We start from the raw sequence: 10805 nt of genomic DNA on the forward strand, positions 1-10805 counted from the left end.
ACTATATTAAATTATACTATGTTATATGTTGAATATTTTTTGGCGCAAAATGACCAGAAAAATGGTACGAAACTGCTCGAAAGCATAGAAAAACAGTAGCAACTTGATGTTTCACTGACGTTTCAGTGAAATAGGTCAAGTAGAAGATCAACACGTATCTCATGAAACGAATTCACTGATGGATAAAAATGTTCTTGAAAAATTTTCTTACCGATTTTAAATCTTCGCTATTGTATCGAAAATGTTAAAGTTTCTCATCGCAAGGGAAAACTTTAAATCCATTTTCTCCAAAAGAAATGAATTCTTCTTTGCTCAACTACTTCTTTTTGAATTTTTCTATGCATTTTCTGGCAAGAATAAGTACCTCGAAAGAAATAAAACTTTTTATTGAAAAAAAAAAAAAAAAAGAAAAAAGATAAAAAAATAAAATTCTACTATATTAATATCAGTTTGTAGGTAGAAATTAATGTTTTATATCTCATATCTCATCTTTTTTAATGATCAAGATTAAAACTTCGAAATCAGATTTCGATCCATCTCTATGTAATTTCAAAATTAATTATTGTACCATTAATTTAAACAATTTTGTCGTATATTATTTAATTTTTAACTAATATTTCGCAATATATTTCATAATCAACTAATGTAACTATTTCTACTTTTCCGCAGGTTCTCTTTTGAAGAATTCGCGTTATCAGCCTCACCAAGAAAATTGAAAATTGCAAATATATTCTACAAAAAAACACGCAGATTTCCATTACATGATTAAACAGAGTTTCATCATTGAGCTGTGTTTAACCAGGTTGAACACAGTCGCTCTAGGTAGGGAACAAAGACGACGACAATTGATGAAATTTTCATAAAATTCAATTCCACTGAAATTGGAGTTTCGAGGCTAAATATAAATTTCAAATGATTTGCAGTTCTATAACAAAAATTCAGTATACTTTACGTGAAATTGAGAAAAGAAACATTCTTAAGAAAAATTCATGAAAAAATTCATTAATATCTACGTAATTTTATGAGAGATGAAAATAATATTCTGCTATTTTTCTTCTATAGGAAGAAAGACTTTTTTAATTTTTACAAAGATATCAAAGTAATCATATTTTTCTTCTTTTGTACTCTCTCATATATTTACACTGAATATTGAATAGGAGAATGGAAGAATAATCACTGTAAAAAATTACTCACATTTGCACAGCAAACAGATAAATCTTTCCACCCGTGTGTAATATTTCGTATAATTTCTAAATATTTTTAGTTTTTCATCTAAAATTTAAAATAAAACTATAAAATATTTTGAAAAATCTTTCCTTAATTTCATGAATGATTTTTTTAGAAAACCATCTCTTTGAATAAAATTTAATCATTTCTGATTAATAACCGAATGAAATATCCTTATGAAATATTCTTCAACATTCAAAAGAAATCTCTTTCCAAAATCCAAAAAATTTCTTTATGCATTCTGTTTTATGAACAACAAACTCTCATCATTAGAATAGTTCTTGTGAAAAAAGCAATGATAAGAGAAAGAGAAGAACTCTTCTCAATCATCAAGAAACTTTCCTCCATTTAGAACGGATAGAAACTTCTTCCCTCGGTAGAGGGGAAATTTCGATCACGACTGCTTCATTCGCAGTTTCATGTTAGAATATTCACGTTGAAATGGGACAATCGATTGCGAGAGGCTGCTAGCAAGGACAACCCAACCGGTTTTTGTAGGTCAGAAATCCCACTATATGTCGACCTGCATCAACCAGCTGGAAAAGTGAAAAAGCACTTATTTTTGGATGGAGAAGAAAATTCCATGGAAATAGAAACATAGATCTTTAAAGCTTATATTTATATTGTCCACTTCGCGCTTCCATTATTTCTCGAAGATTCTGAAACAATTGTTGGAATCAGAATAGAGAATCTCTTCGGAAAAAAGGCTTTTATAACGAGGATAATGAACTATAGTGCAAAGAACTTCTCAAATTTTTTTCTTTCTTTCTTTTTTTTTTTTTCTTAATGAAATGCATCGAGGTATTCAATATCAAAATCACTATCATGACATTCTATTCATTCATTGAATTGTATTATTTTAGCATTAGAATAATTTGTTAGATAAAATGAAGAATTACCGTATGGATAATCTATTATGTCAACTGCAGATTTAATTACATCTCACGTTTTATATATGAAATAATGAACAACGAAGAACAATCATTTTACATCCTGTATTCACTTTCCATTTTTCAAAATGATACATTATATTATTTTTCTCAATTGGAAATTACATATCACTTTTGTTTCCGGATAAATAAACACGATTTTTAAGTTTTGTAAAGTATATTACAATATATTACAATATTATTTATATCATATAAAAATTTATATGATATAAATAATATTTTCTTCATTTTAGAAGATAGTAGATTTTAGAAGATTGTATATAAATAAATAATTGTATTAATTTAGGTTAGATTTTCAAAGTAAAAATTAAATGAAATCATTTAATTGAAAAGTAAGTACTGTATCAATAACTATTAAGAATTATCTCAAAAGAAAGAAACAAAATCAGATTGAACAATAATCTAAAACAATTTAGATTTGTTATTTCTGAATACAGAGTACAAAATCACTTCAACAATCTAGAATTTGATCTAATAAAGTGGATCTAATAATCAAAACTAGATGTTTTTACAAGCGTATAGAATTAAGAACAAAGATTAAATTTTATGAAGAAATAGGATTATTTTACAATAACTTTGTCATAAACAGAATTACTCTAACGATAAAAATCGAATTGTATTAGAAAAGTGAGAAACTTTAGGAAATCAAAATTCGATCTTTAATAGAAAATAAAATCTTAAATTAATAAACAAAAGATTCTTACTTAGCTTAAAAACAGTTAAAAAAAAAAGATAGATATAACCTATATTATATAAGTGTATCTATAATAGTCTTAAAGTATAAATATGAATCTTTTATTTCAAATGTAGTTTTTTCCATAAACAATAATTTTAGTTTTTAAAGAAAATTTGAAATAATTCATATATTTTCAAATATTTTAAATAAGATTTCTCTGTTCAATAAATTTTTTTAAATAAACAAAGATTCATTCTTCGGAAATTTACGAAAAACTCATGCGAATCATGCAAATTAAACTAGATTATCTAACCTAATTTCTACACTAATCTAATTTTTTCGAGAATAATAATATCAAAATAACTTCGTAAGTTTGCACATAATCTATAATATCAATTTTTCTAATATTATTTACAAATGAAATATAGAATTCCATTAAAAATTATATATTCATTTAAAAAATTGAGTTTATAATTTGTTATATTTCTATTGTTATATTCCTGTTATAATCCTATATCATCATAATAATGCATTTATTAATAAAAGAAAATTTGTTTCAAAAAAAGAACAAATACTATGGAATTATGAGAATGAATATTAAATATAACTCACCTGAGCTAATCAAAGTCCTAGATTCCATGATAATTAGCCAACTATATCCAAGCTATTCTCTGTCCGTAATATAACGTTGTCTTTGTTAACACCATCTGCACAATCTTGTCCAATTATAGCATTACATATTAGTTTGCATAGTAGCACGATTATATCCTTTGTGAACAGTAACCTGAATTTCAATGGTGAAAATTCCACTCAGGAGATTCGAATTTCGATGTAACGTTCCAAATTTTGATCCGATTTCATCCATTCAATATGAAATGTAACTTGAATCTGTAATAAAAGAAATGAAACTTGTTAGAAAATTTTCTTTTGGCTTTGGTGTTGCTTAATTAGTTAGATGTTTAGAATTTTTAAAAATTTTAGAATTCTTCTATGTTGAAAAACAACTTAAAATTTTTACGATTTTTAAAATTCTTAAAATCTTTGAAATTTTTAATTTAATAGATTATATAATCTATGGTGATTGGAAAAATATGAAAAATATTGGAAAATAATGAATGAAATAATAATTTAAATTGATATATATCAACTATAATTAGAAATTAATTACAATACATAATTAAATAAATATTAATATCTGTCGAATTAATGATGTTGACAAATGACTTCGTAGATTTTTTATTTGAAAAAATGTGATTATTAAAAAAAATCAATTTTCATAATTATAAAAAAAATTCATAAATATAATATTTAATATAGGAATTTAAAAATTTTAATGGAATTTAACAGAAATTTTATTCAAATACATAAAAAATAATGTATTTAATTCCAATTAATTAAGTACATTTAAACAAATTGGACATTTAAAAAATTAATCATGCATTAAAGTTGTTTCTTATTACAAATTTGAAAGTCTCTAACAGCTAGGAGAAAATGATTTTTAATTTATGGAGATTAGAAGCGTAGATTAGTATCTGACGTCCTGTTACACGATTTGTGTGCCTGTCAACAGCACATAGTGATTAATCAACATGTGGCAAAACAATATTCGATTAAAATATCATCCAAGAATTAAAGAGGAATTCTATTAGAGTACACAGTTAAACAGATTATATGATTTAATATGATTCAATTTATATAAGAATTTAAATATCTATTTATACTTAAAAATATTATATTTAATATAGAAAGAAAATAATGTAATTTTAGATGGTTAATTTCATCACATAGAGAAAAAAATATTCTTTAATGAAATTTTTTACATACCTCAACTTCATTAAAAGAGAATTAATTAATATATTATTAGCTCAAAAAATATTAGATTGAAAAAAATCTATGACTAAAGAAATTTTATTATGATTTTTTTTAAATTATACAAGTAGTATAAGTATTATCTATTAAAAATTTAAAATTTTAAATTATAATTTATTTTTATAAATATTGTTTTATTTGAAAAATAAATAAAAACTTTCTTTTTTTACAAATTTTATTGTTATCAATAAAATCACTATGAATACTACATTCGCATATTTTTAATTTCTAATAACTCTATAATTTTTTATCAATCTGACGCAAATTAAATATGTATCTTAAACAAATAACTCTTTTAAAAAAATTTACTTTTATCAAAATTTCTTGTCACTTATAAACACTTAAATTGATGACTAAATCATAAAGTAAAGAACCAATAAAAAAGCTCGGCGACATGACACTTTGATTATCATTTTGATTGGTTTATATTCCGAGTCAAGAGAACGGAGAGTTTGAATTCGTAGTTCTACAAATTCTACGGTTGATCAACTTGTTTTTTAATCTCGAGAGGCGTTATAAGGATCATGTGATATTTCTTTATGGAATATCTATGTAGGTAGAAACTTTAATGACCAATCAACATAGCAAAATAGCTACACAGAACTGTACATATCCAACAAAGATTGGCTATCAATCAGGAGATTACATCTTGAAGTGATAATTTTAATAGGTCTTATAAATTCTTTTAAGAAATTGATTAGATTAGATTGTAATTAAATAAATTATATAAAAAAATATGTAAAATACGTAAAAAAATTTCTAATGTTCAATAATATCAACATAAATTCAAATTCAAGAAATTTTTAACAATTATAAATAATTATCAATTTTATATTTTATATTTATTTTTTATTTTGTAATCACATATTTTATTTTATACATTTTATCTTATATTACTTATTAACAATAGTGTTAAATTATTAATTAAATAATAAACGAATTTATCCTAAGTTTAGCTAAAATTAATAAATCAATCTATTAAAGTGATAAGAAGATAGAAAAGTTTAAGAAGATATTTTGAAGACAAATCAGTAAATTTAAATTAAAATAGTGATATTAAATGCGATCCTTATCCATGATATTTGAGGTTAAACTACCGCTTAAGCTTAAACTTTTGAAAAGTCTCGTTAAAACTTCTCATGAGTGCATAACTGCATGACAATTTAAAGTTATTTTGAAAATCGATTCTCAATTCTATGAAAAGGCTGTCCTGTTTTTCCCATTCAAATCATAAATTGAATTGAACCTTCCTGAACATCAAGTTATTCATTTTTGTGATTATTTTAGTGATGAAATCGTTAAAGAAATCGAAATAAATCAAGTTTCCTCGCAAGATATTTCAGCTAGATTTTCTTGCTTTTCAGAAACAAGGGGATAAGTTTTAAATGAATAGATTCAAATGAAAAATAGCGAATGTGTACACAGAAAAATCGTAGTTAAGAAAAATTATCTTATTAAGGTAAGGAAAAAAGATGAAACTTATTTTTTTTGAGATATTGTTTATCTTAATAATTTTTCAATTTTGATATCGTGAAATCTTTATTTCAACATTCGATATGAATAATGATATTAATTGGAAAGTACATTATTAATATCAAAAATATTTATTGAGGTTAGGATAAGTATTAAATCAGGTTAAATATTTATGAATAATTCAATTAAATAAAACTTTTGTAATTAAAATTTTGTAGATATAAATATATTTGAATAAATAAAAAAAAATGAATATTAATTTTCTAATATAAATCTAATATAAATTCAAAATAAAAACTTTTATAGTTCGCTTTTCTTCTTTACGTCAAGATTTGTTTTCTTTTGTTAAATTAATTTTACTATTTCAATATTATTCAATTTTACTTTATATTTCAATATTATTAATCTTTAAAAACGAAAAAAAAAGAAATAAAATATAATAATAATTTTTTTTTATATATAACATTCAATTTTTTTTATTCTAAGATTTTTTATAAAAAAAAAAAAAAAAAAAGAAAGAAAGAAGAAAAGAAAAAATAGATATTTTTAAAAAAAATCCATTTATTACATTAATTACATTAATTTCTCAAAGAAATAACTCAAATTGGTTGAAAACTAACAATTCTACTAACAAGTAGAAAAATCTGGTTTATTCGTGGAATAAAACATATAAATCAAATAGAAATGCAAATGATAATTAGGATTCGAAAAATAGATAGAAATAAATATTCGCAAATAAATATCATCAAAAATTGTAAATTTGTGATAATCTAGATTTCTATAGTTTTTTAAAAAGGATTATAAAAAAGAAAAATTAAAAAAAATAATAAGTTAATGATTTGGAGAAGAAAAAAAAATTAATTGATAAAACAAATATATTAATTCGAATGTAAAATGATTTGCAGATACTAATGGACTAAGATAATTATCTTCCACGCGTATTTCATTAAATTCTCTCAACAGAAAAAATCGATCCATCAAATTATTATTTTCCAAATGAATCATTCGGATAAAATCTGACAATTTTGGCAAAAAATACTTTTCACATTACAAAAATGATACGATTTCTCAAGAATATTCTAAAAAAATATACATATGTTTTTATTGAAATAAAAATAAAAAAAAATTCTGTACTTTAAAAAAGAACACATACAAAATTTAAGATATTTTTTGAAAAAAAAATTTCTGTTTCTAATTTTAATGTATGTATCCCATAAATCTTATTCTTCAAAGAGAACTTAATCTAATTAATGATAGAAATAGTCCATTGTACCATATTATATTAGCTTGTATTATGTAAATTGATAATATTCAAAAGCTTGGAAAATTGATTTGTAAAATTTAGAAATTTAAATAAGTAAATACTTAATTATTGGAAGTTAAAGATGCACAAATTAACGAGATGTCTGAAGGCAAGCAACCAACCATGAATTATGGCTATGACTGATTATCGACAGGTATCGAAAATAATAAATATATGAATGAACATTGATTATATGCTTGTACGTTTAATTTCCATCCTGGAATATCGAGAATATTATTTATATATATATTATTTATAAAGCCATTATTTAAAAGTGGTGAGCATATAATTACATATGAGATAATTCAGTAATAAGTTATGATAATAAAATTATTATATTATAATATTTTAAACTATTATATTATATTATCGAATATCATGTAGTCATCGTGAAAATATCTCTTTGAAAATGATTCAAAGGCGAATATTCAAATCTTTACTTTTTTTTTTTATCAAAGTTCAAAAGAAATTTTAAGATATTAAAATATCGATAATAAACGGTAGTCATGAAAACATTCCACAAAAATATTTCAATTTCGAAGATTGATTTCGAAGATTTTAAGGAGAATATTTTAAAAATGACTATAATGATGTTCAACTGTAAAGTAAACACAACGAATTCGCTATCTTCTTTACTCGTGGAAATATAAAATTCTATTCTATCATTATTTCATTTTTATTTAATATATATGAATATAAACAACAATGAGTTAGCGAAAAACGTTTTCGTTCTTTCAAAAGATCAAAATTATAAGAATTCAAAAAAATTTCAATACGAATTTTTAATGTACTATTTCTTCCAGAATGATACCTGAACAGGTATTCGCGACAGGCGCACAGCGAATAAATATATCACTCAACGATCAATTCTTCGTAATGAATGTAACAATTTAGAATGAAACACCGGGCCAAGCGTGTGTTTCCTCGCCTTTCCTAATATTCGCTCGCTAATTAGCGCAATATCACGCGCTCATTGTTCACAAGAGAGGCTCTGTTGCGAATCCATCACGACTATTGGGCCTTGACCTGGATAAATGCTTAACGATCGTTGCCAGAATTCAAGATCCCTTTGCGATTTTGTGTATACGCGATCTTAATGGACGATATGGTGAAAATTTGATAAGGAAAATCGAATGGAAAAAGAAAGTTTCGGATCCTCAGATAAATAAATTAAACACGTTTCAGTACGGATGTGCAAACTGTGGTTTCTAATTATGGCTTGTTAAAAAATTTTCTCTTTCTTGTAATTTGGCAACTGAATGGAGCAACATATCAAATAACTGATGACGAGTATTAACTATTTTATATTATATCGTAAATCGTATATCTATATTAATTCTATAATTATATCATACATTTTAATATTAATTATAATTATAACGTTAATTTTTGTATCTAATAATTTCCAAATTTATAGATATATATATATAAAATATTGATATATTCATGGATATCTTTGGAGAGTGGAGTTTTTTCTTTTTAGAATAGAATAGAATAAAAAGATTAATTAAAAAAAACACAAAAAATTGGTACATAAAAATATTAGTTAAGATTTATTTGTTAAATTATAAATAATGTAAGTTTGCATTAAAATAAGACATTAAAGTAAAATTTATCTTTACTTTACTTCATTCAATATAAACTTTATTTATTGTTTATATATTTATATATTGTTTAACTTAATAAGCATCAATCAAAATTTTTGCATAATAACTTTTTATCCCTAAAATTGATTTTACAAAGATATATCTTATAAAGATTCTATAAATACTAATATTAGTTTATATACTAATATTATTTTGAAATTATATTAATATTATTTTAAAATTAACGTTGTAGATTGTAATAAAACAAGAATTTTACAAAAGTAAGGATCTTCATTAAGAATGTGCTTATTCGAATACATATCTATAGAGAATATTAAATATGGTTCAATGACTACTATGATTTCAGAATTTCCAGAATCAAGTTAAAGTGAAATTTATGCAACACTGGTTGCATAGTATTAGAAGGATGGAACTGAATATATCGATCTAATAATTTCTGCGTGGGCAGGTTGTACGTGTTGAATATCAAACGAGAAATTATAATTTTGCTAAATGCCCTATAATTTCGATTCTGTTCATTTTGAGTTCTTCGACCTTGAAAATGAATGCATTATTATTAATTGCAACTATTTCGAATTATTTTAACAATTTCTCATTTGAAAATTATATTACAAATTATAATCTTATATGAAATTAGAATTTTATTAATTTTTCACGAAATTAATAACATTTTATCAAATTAGTATAGTTAATTAAATATTTTATGTTTTTATGAATTGATAAAAATATTGTGATTTTATGTTATACAAATTTTTCTCTTTCTATTTTTTAATATTCAAAAAATCTTAATATTGAAAAAATCTTGATTTCACTGTTTAATAAAGAAATAGATATAATTTTTTTTTTGTAAAACTCTCTAAACTCGTTAACGTACTATATAATTAAATATCTAATTAAAACTTCTTCTCGTTCTTTCCTTCTTTAAAATCCAATAATAGGAAGAGAAGAATCGAATTCAATAGAAATCGAAGAAGTGAATTATCTTTATCGTTAGAGAGAATTACTTTAACAGGACACTATTATTTCATTTATAACACTTTAGATATGTCACATGCCTATAATTTTGCCTATAATTTAAGACTTTATCAACTGACTTTAGATTTAATCCATATTATGAAGAGATTAATAAACTGCTCTAATTAAAGAAAAATAACAAGATTAATTAGTTTAGTATATTGATAATTCATGTGAATAAAAGTAGAATCAAGTAAAACAAATCCAAAATGATCAGATCTAATAATGAATATAAAATTAGTGAAGATTCAATTAAATTTTTTAATTAAGCATCTTTTTCTATTTGAAATATATTGAATATACTTTTTTTATTCTATTTTATTATATTATATTTTTTGTTATATTATATTTCTTGGTAATATTGTAGTGAATTTTTATTTATAAAAAAATATAATAAATATTAATGATAATATTTAATAGTAAAGTTAATTAAAAATTAAAATAATAAATATATAAAAATAAAAATAATAAATTAGTAAAATAGATAGAAAATAAAAGAAATAAGTTAAGATTTTTTAATTGTATTTCTTTTTTAAGAAGCTATAATTATCTGGAAAAAATTAAAGAAGAAATTTGTAAGAAATATTTTATTTTTTGTAATTATTCAATCTTTAAATTTAAAAAATGGGAATTTCGCAAAAAGAGAAAGATTTATTTCTTTGTGAACTAATATAATAAAATTAATA

At 22.7% G+C, this 10805-nt stretch overlaps 1 protein-coding gene across 1 annotated transcript in view; it reads right to left on the reverse strand.

Moving 5' to 3' along the window:
• Positions 1-10805, reverse strand: part of LOC102674236 (PDF receptor) — a gene marked incomplete at its 3' end in the record, with an annotated part of 30862 nt that overhangs the window by 18163 nt on the left and 1894 nt on the right. Inside the window, exon 2 of the mRNA XM_006607278.2 lies at positions 3466-3741. The remainder of the gene's footprint in view (positions 1-3465; positions 3742-10805) is intronic.

Source organism: Apis dorsata, unplaced genomic scaffold (genome assembly GCF_000469605.1).
Source record: "Apis dorsata unplaced genomic scaffold, Apis dorsata 1.3 scaffold_4, whole genome shotgun sequence".
In the NCBI taxonomy this organism is placed as follows: Eukaryota; Metazoa; Arthropoda; class Insecta; order Hymenoptera; family Apidae; genus Apis; species Apis dorsata.